Consider the following 12,231-nt stretch of genomic DNA (forward strand, 5'->3'; position numbering starts at 1 on the left):
CAGATCAGGTGGGGATTTACACTTGTCATTGCCCCAACTGAATAAAACCTCACTTATCGCAGCTGTTGTCTCAGTTCCCCTGGTAAATATTTCATAGAATCCCTACAGCGTAGGAACAGGCCATTTGGCCTAACAAGCCCACGTCAACTCTACAAAGAGCATCCCACCCAGACTCAACCCCACTACCCTACATTTCCCATGGCTAATTCACCTAACCTACACATCCCTGGGCATTGTAGCAGTGCCAATCCACCTAACATTCACTCTTTGGACTATGGGAGGAAATCAGAGCACCTGGAGGAAACCCATGTAGAGAACGTGCAAACTTCACACACTCACCCAAGGCTAGAATTGAACCCAGGTCCTCAACACTGTGAGGCAGCTGTGCTAACCACTGAGCCATCATTCCACCCACTGTTTGTCAGAAATTTCTTGTGTAGGAATAGCATTCTTCATTTTCAGAGGCTTTCAAGCTGACAGCATCAGTGTGGGATGTGTATCCTCAGATGTGTTTGACAGCAGATCAGAATCCAAGGCAGAGATGATGTGCAGTGGTAGAATCAGACACAGGAGAGTGGAGCAGGAGACAGAAAAGGGCAGGGAGAACAGAGTAGGAGAGGAGATTGAGCTGGTGTTTGGGTGTGATGCTGGGTCTGAGAAAGTGGTTCTATGTTGTGTGAGAGGCACCTGGACTTTGGGAGATGCCGTCTTCTCCAGAATTGATTGTGTGCTTGGAGAGTACCACTGACTTAGAGTCATAGAGATGTACAGCATGGAAACAGACCCTTCGGTGTAACCTGTCCATGCCAACTAGATATCCCAACCCAATTTGGTCCCACCTGCCAGCACTCGGCCCATATCCCTCCAAACCCTTTCTATTCATATACCCATCCAAATGCCTCTTAAATGTTGCAATTGTTTGGGAGTCACTGTGCTTGGGGAATGACTGTCACTTATTGACATTGACTTCAGGGTGACCAGCACTGAGGAATGAAACAGAGAAACAGTTCAACTATGAATGTCAAGCGGTCTGAGTACATGCTTGTGAGAATAGGGAGTGTTAACTCACAAAAGCTTTTGTCAAACCAACTCCAGCCTAGTTTCTGAAGAAGAGTCATCTCACTTTGAAATGTTAGCACTGTTTCTCTTCACAGATATCGCCTGACCTGCTGAGAATTTCGATTTTAAAGGACAGAAACTGACAATTCAGCCCAACTACCCTCTCCTAGTATTTATGCTGCACATGAGCTATTCCCCTCAGTTCATCTCACCCTTTCAGCAAATCCTTCTGTATCTTTCTCCCTCATGGACATATGCTGAAAATCTCTTAAGAAAATGCTAGAAGTATTTTGGAAAGATCTGCGGACTGAGAAATAAAAACTTTTCTGGAGCCCACAACATACTTGACCAACTATCCTCCTCCAATTCTTCATACTTGTTTGTCATTTTGCTTGTTCAGTTAATCTTACCTCCTCATAGCTCTGGAGTCTAACCAAGGTTTTATTCTGGGTACCACTTATTCCCTATCCACATGCTGCCCCTGTGCAGAACCATCTGATGACACGACATCACAGAGGTTGTCTTATAAAGGGGGTGTGCTCGATAGGGGAAGTGACGGCGATCCCGGTTCCCGCTGTCATTGAGAGAAGCGCACCTCCAATTCAGGACCGCCAACGTGACAGCTACTCGGGCTTGCGCGCGCTCAGTTTGAACTCACGAGCGCTGGGCACCAACGGTCAGTGTGCGGGTCGGAACTACAACTCCCGTCAGGTACCGCGAGCTGGCGTCCCGATTACGTACTGCATTCCATCCCTGCGAGTGGCCCATATGCAGCATGGGTAATGTAGTTCGGAGCGGGATTGTGAGCGGTTTGGATGAATTGAGCTGAGTCCCTGTGGGGGTTTTAAACAACCTCAGTGAAGGGGGAGCTTTTTGGGCTTGGGGCTGTAATTCAGTCATGTTTGAGGAGATGGTCACTCATTCCCTCCAAAAAAACACAGGTAGGTACTTCCAGAGAAAACCTCTCAAACATTTTCTCATCCAATGTCAGTTTTTCTTGCAATGTCCCAGATATTTTTCACATTCTCCCAGGCCCTGTGTGGGTTTCCCGCAGAGTCCAAAGATGGGCAGGTTAGGTGGTTTGGCCATGGGAAATGCAGGGTGACACGGATGGGGTGCATCTGGGTGGGATGCTCGTTGGAAGGTCGGCGTGGACTCGATGGGTCGAATGGCCTTTTGTAGGGACTCTATGATTCCGTGGGCTCTGGAGATGGTTTCTCACAAGATTTTGGGAAATACCTGATAAATGTTGATATCTGTTCTTCTTTAGAGATATTACTGCCTCAATATAGAACATTTTAAGACTAATTACAAGAACATTTTTGTGAGGAAGAGGTTGATAGTTTGGATTATTTTGTGTGAAACCTGCTCTAACGGTCACTGCGATGTGGAAGTTGTGGGCACAGCTTTTATAGAGACATAGTCAGTGTCCAACATCTATTGTTGTCCCACCAGATAAATGACATCCCCATGTTAGCGGCACATTAAGGGATGAGGTTTGTTGATGACGTTTTATAGCCAATGTGTCCATTTGACTTTCTCGGTAATTTCAGCAGCAAAGGTTGGAACTGCGGGCTCTGATCTGAACGTCTGGTTGGTTTGGTCTCCAGGTTCAGAGCTTTGCAGGAAGGAGTGCACCACAATCCTGGATTGTACGTCTTGGACTTCGTTATGGTCATAGAGTTCTATGACCATAACGAAACAGACCCTTGTGGAGAGTATGCACACTCTTACTCAGCTCGTGGAGACCTGTTGTGTATTATTCAGATTATGTTATTTTAAATGTAGGTAATTATTTTTGTCCTTTGTTTTAGGCTAATCTCAAGTTCTAGGAATATTGTTACTTCTTTTGTTTCTCAAAAGGTGAGTCTGTTGTTTATTAATTCTAAACTGCTTATTAATTCTAAACTGTTTATTACTACAAGGATAACATTTAGTCATCTTTACTGAAGTGATACTTTAATTTATGGGCTTATCCATTGGAGACTTTAGCGGATATCTGTTTCACTCAAATAAGATCACCACCAGTAAATCACAGACCCATACAGTGTCAAAATTTAACCACGTGATCTTCAACAATTCCCACGATCTCCTCCTCTTTTGTAGTGGAGGATAGACGAGGAGAAAGTGAGGACTGCAGATGCTGGAGATCAGAGTTGAAAAGTGTGGTGCTGGAAAAGCACAGCCGGTCAGGCAGCATTCAAGGAGCAGGAGAGTCGACGTTTCAAACATAAGCTCTTCATCAGGAATGTGGAGAAGGCCCAAGGGGGCTGAGAGATAAATGGGAGGGGGATGGGGCTGGTTGGAAGGTAGCTGGGAATGTGACAGGTAGATGGAGATGGGGAATGATGGTGATAGGTCTGAAAGGAGGGTGGAGTGGATAGGTGGGAAGGAAGATGAGTGGGTAGAACAGTTCAAGATGGCAGTGCTGAATTGGAAGGTTGGGTCTGGGAGAAGGTGGGGAAGGGAAATGAAGAAACTGATGAAATCTACATTGATCCCATATGGTTGGATAGTCCCAAGGTGGAAGATGAGGCATTCTTCCTCCCGGCATTGGGTGGCTAGAGTTTGGTGGTGGAGGAGGCCCAGAACTTGCATGTCCTTGGTAGAGTGGGAGGTGGAGTTAATGTTCTGCCATAGGGGGTGGAGTTTTGTTTGGAGGATAGACCACGAGTAAGAGGAAGCTCTTGTCTTTGGTACAAAAATGTACTTTAATACATATCAAGAACTAAAACAGGTTACATTAACTTTGTGGTAAATTAACTCATACTAACATTAAGTAGCAAAGACACATGAACATCCATCAGGAGAACTGTGCCCTACTATTACTACAACTTGATTGTCCACCCAGAGACTGCGCTTTAAATCATCTGTGCTTTAAATCCAGATCACTAGTGCAAGCATATTGCAATAGCCTTCACAATATTTCACTTTCTTAGGGTGGCGTGCGAGAAATCAAACATTGCTACTCCCAACAAAAGTTAAGAATTTTTAAAAATGCACAGAATTCCCTGTCTTCCCGAAGGCATTGACCAGATTTCTATATTTAACTGTTGGAAATAAATAATTTCTAATTACTGATAAACAATAATAAGCCATCAACACATAACTCTACTTGTCAAAACTCTAACCCCCTTTAAAACTTGCCCAGTCACAGACAGACTGACAGACACACCCACAAAACAAAAGAGTGTAATGGGTGGAGGGAAAGACTGGTAAGGCAGTTCAATATTCTCTGTTCACAGGGTTGGCTAAGATGGTTCTTTTGGATTGTCAGGTTGTGCTGCTGTTTGATTCTGTATCTGCAGATTATTTTGAGTCATAGAGCCGTACAGGAGAGATCATTTGACCCAGCACATTTGCAACAAAAAAAACCCACCACCTAGCTACACTAATCTCACTTTCCAGCACTTAGCCCATAGCTTTGAATGTTATATGGAGACATTGATACAGGAACACCAGGGATGGGAAGTAGAAATCCAGGTATATTCAGTGTTTAGGAAGCACAGACAAAAAGGAAAAGGCAGTGGAGTTGCATTACTGGTTCACACTTAAAATAAAAATCAAGATTTTTGACTTAACAATTAAAATTCACTGTTTATAACAACTGGAAAGGGGAAATGAACTGATTATTTTCAGGCTTGAGATGCTTTTCACAGTTGAGCAAAAACGGCTTCTTCTCCAGAAGTCCGATTAGTTTCTGCCAAGTCATTCATCTCCCAAAGCTTTTGGGTTATCTGGAAGCCAATCAAACAGTTGTCAGCAGCTTGAAGGCCTTTGTCATCAATAAATTGTTGTCAACCAAAACTACATTTAAAAACAACATTTTCATGGCAGTTGCTTTGGTGATAGCCCAGATTTCACACTTGCACACTTCACAGGTCATCTGGCCATTTAAATCTTCAGCTGTCTTCATTTAAATCACATTTTGGTATTGCTGCCATCTGGAACAATGCAGATGTGTGGAGCAGAACTGGTCAGAGCAAGTCTGTTCTCCATGCATTTCGTTGTGAAAGTTCCTTTGGAGTAATTTGGATCTGGGCAATGAACGCCATTGGGAGAGGTTGGATGACTTTTAAAATTATTAAAAGTGAAGAAGGTTGTGCATCAACTCATCAGGATGGTCAAAGCTGGTCAAGGACAGTCAAAGCTACTCAATGGACTGTCAAAGCTGGTCAATGACATCAAAGGACTGTTAAATTACCAAAGAATTCTCAAAGTTTCAAGTGGACCAATCAAATCCTTCGAATAAACCCTTCAGGACTATAGAGAACTACAGATCCTTTGGTACTTGAAAACAGGTCTTGAAAATTGCAAAACAAATAGCAATTACTGTTTGCAATTTTGAAGACTTGTAGCTCAGGTTGTAGATCAGGTTGCAAGTTCGCTTACAGATCAGCGAGCAAACTTATAACCTGAGCAATTATTGTTTTCTATTATATTATATGGAGACAAGTCGAGAGTTTTCCATACCAGATTAGTGTTGCATTTCTAATCAGAGAAGATGCCTTCACTTCCATACTTTTGGACTCAATATGGGACTGTGAATTCCAAGGTTTGTTGTACTTGAATTAAATATTTGTTGATTATGAGGCTTTATCTTGTGGAAGGATATAAACATAGTAAATGTGCTTTTATGATTAAGTGTTTTTATCAATGTACTGAGTCTGAAATACTTTATTTCTTCACATATATGCATGGTGCCTGAAGTCTGCTCATGGTGGATTCTAAGTGAGTTCAAATGAAAGGATAAAGGCTGCTGGGTGAGTCCAGCGTTTATCAAGAGTTGGGACTAAGTATTCACAGGGACCATAAAGGGTCGTTGGTGGAGAGTGCAGGGACGTTAGTTAACATAGAAGGTGTGGGGTGAAGATAGATTATTAGATGGTACGGATGTGGCATGGGGAGTCTGTGGGGAAGTGTGAGGGAGTTATGTTGTGAGGGCTAGGAGCATGCTTTGTGTTAATTCTAAATTTTAAACTTTTGAAGCAGTGAAAGCCTAAGGTAGGCTTTCTGCCCATCCTGCCCCCACACTGGGCATCTGTCCTCAGGTCCTCCTGTGTCACCCATCCCAACCAGCACTCTCGTCCACTATATTGAAAATGGGAAGACCAGCCACCCATTTCTAAAAGTTAGGTTTGCAGAGGTGGGAATTCCTCTGACTCTGAGCACCCAAACCAGGAAGGAAATTGGTGTCTATGTCATCAAATGGATTTGCAGTGGACACCAGCATTTGGATGAGAAATAGATGAAGGCTTGGAATAAACCCTTGATTGGACTCCAAAGACATTGAAGGAGTTTCTCTGGCTCCAATTGAAGAGGCCAAAATGGTCAATCGATAGCAGCTGCACTCACTGGACAACTGAGAAGAGGAGTTCAGTGTGGTTAGGCATGTCACAGCTGCTGAGAGGTGGCTTCTCTCTTCACAGATGTTGCCTATATATTTCCAGCACTATCACAATACATACGAAATCTCCAACATTAACAATAATTTCCAATTGTTTTAGAAAACCACATGAATGCACTTTAGAGAAAGTATAAGCTCTGGGTAATTTAATAGAGTTTTGAAAATGACAATAAAGGAAAAAAAGATTGCCTTTCATTAGAAACTAGATTGGATAGTAGAGTATGTCTTCCTTTTTGTCAGAGAACACACACTCTCACAGTAGCCCTTCTCTACTGTGCATATGCTGATGTCACCACTGCATATCATCATCTTGTCTTGGATGCTGTAGCTCTTCCTCTTCTGATCTGCTGTCAAACACATTTGCGTCCGTACACTGATGTTGTCAGTTTGAGAACCTCCAAGGATGAAGCATGCTATTGCCCACACTAAAAGTATCTGTCAAGCAATTACCAGGGGAACAGTTATAGCTGCTGTAATAAGTGAGGTTTTATTCTGATGGGACAATGGTGAGTTTAAATCTCCACCTGATCTGCTACTCAAAATCACCTCCATTTCCCCGGTCAGTTTCCCAAGCTTCAGAAAACTCGTGTTGCTCCAGAAATATTTAGAGCAATTTGAATTTTATACTATTCCATGCACTGTGTAAAATTGTACTGCTCTTATACCTTTACACATAGTATGATGTCAAAAGTCACATTAGTGGGATGCCACAGTTTTAAAATGTATTTTTTCAAACATCTTCCTTTTCATTAAAAAAGAAAACAATGCGTACATTATTTACAAGTGCTTAAAAATAACATGAATAACTCTTTATTCTCTTACTCTGTTACACTTTCCTTTGTTCTTATTCAGCATTGCAATATATGTTCTTTAAAGTGCTCAGGTCTTCTTATAGTACGTGTGAAATATTGTTGTCTGTTCATGTGGTGTCTGCTTGTTCCTGTCTTTCTGGGGAATATTGTTGCCAATATTGGTGGTGTTCTGATTTACTGCGGTAGTACTCTGGAAATCAAACCCCAGTATTCTTGGAGTCACCATAAATATTCAAAGTTAATGGAATTATCAAAGTTGCCAATTTACCTTTGTTGAACTGCTCTCCAGATTAAAAGCAAACCACACCAGCTTACATCAGTAACAATAAAAAAAACTGACTTCTTATAACATATTATTAACTTTAACAAGAACAGAATTTCTAATTTACATACAATAAACTTTACCCCTTTTCAAATTCCCCTTCCCCTACATACAAGCACAGAGACATATATACATAAAAATACTGTTACACTTCACAGGGGTAGTGCACTGGAAATGAAGTCCCATTATTCTCAGAGTTATCACAATCAATAAACATTTTATAGAAGGACCTAATTTACCTGTCTTTCAAATCTAGGTTGGCAAAAATACAGTAAAGGTTTCTACACTTATTACAAATGAATGACCTCTAGCTACAGGTCAACAATTATGAATTGTATCCATATATCTGCACAAATTAAAACTCTAATATCCTTATAAATTGACACACACACACATTGAAAAACAGGCATAATGGGTGAAGGGAAAACTGGGAAAGTACTTGGATGATCTCCGTTCAGAGTATCTGCTGAGATGGTTCTTGTGCTGATCAGAATGTTGATTGTCAGTGTTCTTTCTCTAGGCTCTTTCATTGGTTTACAGGAGGCACAAGCTGGCTTGTTCACACATAAAAAGATTTCTGATTTTTTCATTAAAAGTCACAACATACAGCATACATAAGACACAAGATCAGAAATTAGGCCATTCAGCCCATCAAGTCTGCTCTGCCTTTCAATCATGGCTGCTAAGTTTCTCAACCACATTCTCCCACCTTATCCGGTAACCTTTGACCTCCTTTGCAATCAAGAACCTCCGTCTTAAGTATACTCAATGATCTTGCATAGATTCCATAGATTCACCACTCTCTGGCTGAAGACATTTCTCCTTGTCTCCATTCTAAAAGGTCTTCCCTTTACTCTAAGGTTGTGCCCTCGGGTGCTGGTCTATCCTACCAATGGAAACATCTTTCCAACATCTACTCTGTCCAGGCCATTCAGTATTCTGTAAGTTTCAATTAGGTCCCCCCTCATTCTTCAAAACTCCAGAGTATAGATCTACAGCCCTCAAATGTTCCTCATATATTAAGCTTTTCATGCCTGGGACTATTCTCGTGAATCTCCTCTGAACCTCCTCCTCCCTGTTGTGGGCGGTGCAACATTGAGGGCTGAAGGGCCTGTACTGGGCTGTAATATTCTATGTTCTATGAACACACTCCAGCACCAGTACATTCTTCCTGAGATATGGGGCACAATACAGTACTCCAAATGTGGTCTGATCAGATCTTATAAAGCCTTGGAATTACATCCCTACTTTTATATTCAAGTCCTCTTAAAATAAATGCCAACAGTACATTTGCCTTCCTAACTACTGATTCAACCTGCAGGTTTACCTTGAGAGAATCCTGGACTAGAACTCCCAAGTCTCTTTGCATTTCGGACTTCTGAATATTTTTCCCCATTTAGAAAATAGTCCATGCTTTATTCTTCCTACCAAAGTGCATAACCTCACACTTTCCTATGTTATATACCATCTGCCACTTTTTTCCCCACTCTCCTAACCTGTCCAAATCCTTCTACAGCCTCCCCACCTCCGCAGTGCTACATCCCATACCTGTCTTTGTATCATCTGCAAACTTAGCCAGAATGCCCTCAGTTCTTTCATTTCGATCATTAATGTATAAAGTGAAAAGTTGTGGTTCCAACACTGAGCCTTGCCAAACACCACTTGTCACCGGCTGCCATCCTGAGAAAGATCCTTTTATCCCCACTCTCTGCATTCTGCCAGACAGCCAATCTTCTAGCCATGCTAACATCTGCTGAAGAAAAAAAAACTGATTTCCTTCAGGCTTAAAATGGCTTTTAGAGCAGAGAACAGAGAGAGGTCCTGAGCTGGTGGAGATCTGACAGCTTCTCCCCAGTCTTGTTCACAGCCCCAAGCTGTTCAGGTATCTGAGAACTAATCATATAGTTGGTGGCAGGCAGAAGCTCATTCTCATTGATAACTTGTTACTAGTCCACAAACCAGCTGCTTGTTGCTGGTTGAATCTCCACTGGTGCACACCCTTGGTTCATTTGCACCTTCTCCTACTGCTTGAATCAACAGCTTCAGTAAACTGTGCTTACAATGAGTTGCCAGGTGACTTGCTTTCAGCAGTCCTTGGTTTTTCAAAAACAGTTCTTTCCTCATTTCACTCCACAATGGTAAACACAGAAAAATAAAAAAAAGTCTTTACAGTACACACAGATATCCAAGAGATAAGAGAGACAAAACACAAATATCATCCGCAGAGAAAAAGTGTTGTCAGAACACACAATAAAACCATACCCTTTCTAAAAGATACTACCCATTTGTCCAATACTCTCCGACAACAATAGATGTGCCCTTGATGGTTTCAGACCACTCTTGTCTTTTTGCTTGTTGAATCTGAAATATTTCACACTCTGTACCAGCATCAATTTCCTTCAAAGAGAGTGCAGCTCTTGACGACATGTCATTGATGTATATTTGCTTCCCTTGCTTGCACTTTATTTCCAACTGATATCCCTGCAAATGAATCATCCTTTAAAACATGTCACAAATGATGTGGAGCAGCTAGAAGAGGGTTCAAGAAAGATCCTTTGAATTGGCTTGTGCCAGGCCCTACAATTACTTTCTCTCTCTTGAACAGCTCACAATGAAAGGCAATAAATGGGCTCCTTAATATGTAGATAGTTGTTGAATCTGATTTTAATTAGCAGGGATCTGTGAGAGCAAAAGAAATCAACAATACTTGAAAAAAATCAGTCTGAACTGACAGTAATCAGCCTTTATTGATAATACTACAGCAGTTTTGGCTAAAACTCGAAAGAATGAGAGATACAAGTTGTTCTCAATTTCTCTTCCAAGTTTTGCGCCTTTACAAAGGAAAGAGTAACATTTATATATTTAAAATATGCTGAGAAGTGACAAATTATCATGAAATACCTATCATCTATAACACTGAACTTCGGCCTTATGGTTTTCCAAAACATCACACACATAATTCCATAACTTTGTTTCTGTGTACAGACGTTTTGATTAGGCTAAAATCTGCAGTTCAAGATATACAAGGAGCCATTACTGAAGTTTTACCAAGGTTGCAGAATTTGTTTACATTCAGCCTATGTCATGAATGCGGTTTCTGACGTTTTGCCACAGTCTCTTTAACTTATTGATCTGTAACCCAGGAGTATGGCCAATTTTTCCCATCATGCAATGTTAAATGTTCCCCACAATACCACACAGTGTTTTTCAGTGTTTATTAACACTCTGGATACAACGACAACGGGTTGTCCTCACTGCATGGGGGCTACTCCAAGTCCTGTTTCACTGACATCACACTGCAGGGTCACTCCATTGTTACATCATAATCCCTCAGCACTGGTGATGTCATCACTAGTTGTTTGATGGGAGTGAAAGCTGCTTCTTGTTCTGTGTCCCAGTCCCACTGAACACCCTGCACAGTGAGACTGGGTACAGGTAAACACTCTGACTACAAATTGGAAAAGAACTCAGGTAGTCCTTGAGTAGGATTGCTAATGTTTTAGGAAATTTTTATAAAGTGTTTGGGCTTTACTACAGAATTTAGACTAATAGGATTTCTCCCCTGTCTAAGTGCTTTATTGTCCAGGATATCCACTGTGTGAAAGCCTAGTCACATACTTTAGCATTGCTTCTCATCAATGTGGATCTAGTATTACTTCAATCTTTTTGGTTGATGGGTGAAACCCTCATCTCTGTATCTGAAATTTTTCTCCCTTTTGAGTCCTTGTTGCCCAGTAGGGTTGAGAACATCATAAAAGCTTTACCACAAACTTCGGAGCTGAAGGTCACTCCTATGTGTGAATCCTTTGATGGAGCAGGAGGTATGATGACCTTGATTGAATGATTAGTCATGTATCTCACACATGAATGGTTCCTGTCCTGTATGAATGTGTTGATGTATGCAGAGGCATGATGATAATGAGAATAATTTGTTACACACTTCACACATGAATGGTTTCTCCTCCGTGTGAATACATTGAAGATGGAGGCCCAATATCTGAAGAATTGATTTGTCATATACCTTACACGTGAATGGTTTCCACCCAGAAGGAATCCACTGGTGGAGTAGGAGTTGTGATGACTGTGAGAACGAGTTGTTACATAAATCGTGTGTACAGAGGAACCTCGATTATCTGAATTTCGGATTATCCGAAGAAGATCTCAAGGTCCCGATTAAAAACTTTTACATCAGAGAGATGATCTCGGCTTACTGAAATGCTGCCGAGAACAGTCTTGGACATTGATGGGTGCCCAGGCACCATCGCCAAATGACTGACCACCTGCCCTCTCTCTCTCTCTCTCTCTCTCTCCCCCTCCCCACAGTTTTCCTGGAGTTCTAAACAGGGGTGTCTCCTAAATCCCACCTTCCTGAAATAATCTCTCCAAATTGTCCTATATAGGGCAAAGGTGGAAACTGTCAAAAGGTGCAGTAAAAAGTTATGTGTGTGTGTGCTATTTTGAGACTCGCCCTCCCAAAGACTGCAGCAGTCTTACTGTTGGTGTCCAGTGCGGCTGCCCCGGAGAGGTGGTGGGGGGAGGTGCGAGGCTGAGTCGGATGAAGGGGTTGGGGGCGCTAACAGATGGGTGGACAGTGGGTGGGGGCATGCGGGGGAGCACAGAGTGGATGGTAA

The 12,231-nt window shown here is 41.9% G+C and overlaps 1 pseudogene; it reads left to right on the plus strand.

Annotated features, from left to right (window-relative positions):
* The window catches only part of LOC122541204, a 134,360-nt pseudogene that overhangs the window by 25,452 nt on the left and 96,677 nt on the right, over positions 1-12,231 (plus strand).

This window comes from Chiloscyllium plagiosum, chromosome 37 (assembly GCF_004010195.1).
Source record: "Chiloscyllium plagiosum isolate BGI_BamShark_2017 chromosome 37, ASM401019v2, whole genome shotgun sequence".
In the NCBI taxonomy this organism is placed as follows: domain Eukaryota; kingdom Metazoa; phylum Chordata; class Chondrichthyes; order Orectolobiformes; family Hemiscylliidae; genus Chiloscyllium; species Chiloscyllium plagiosum.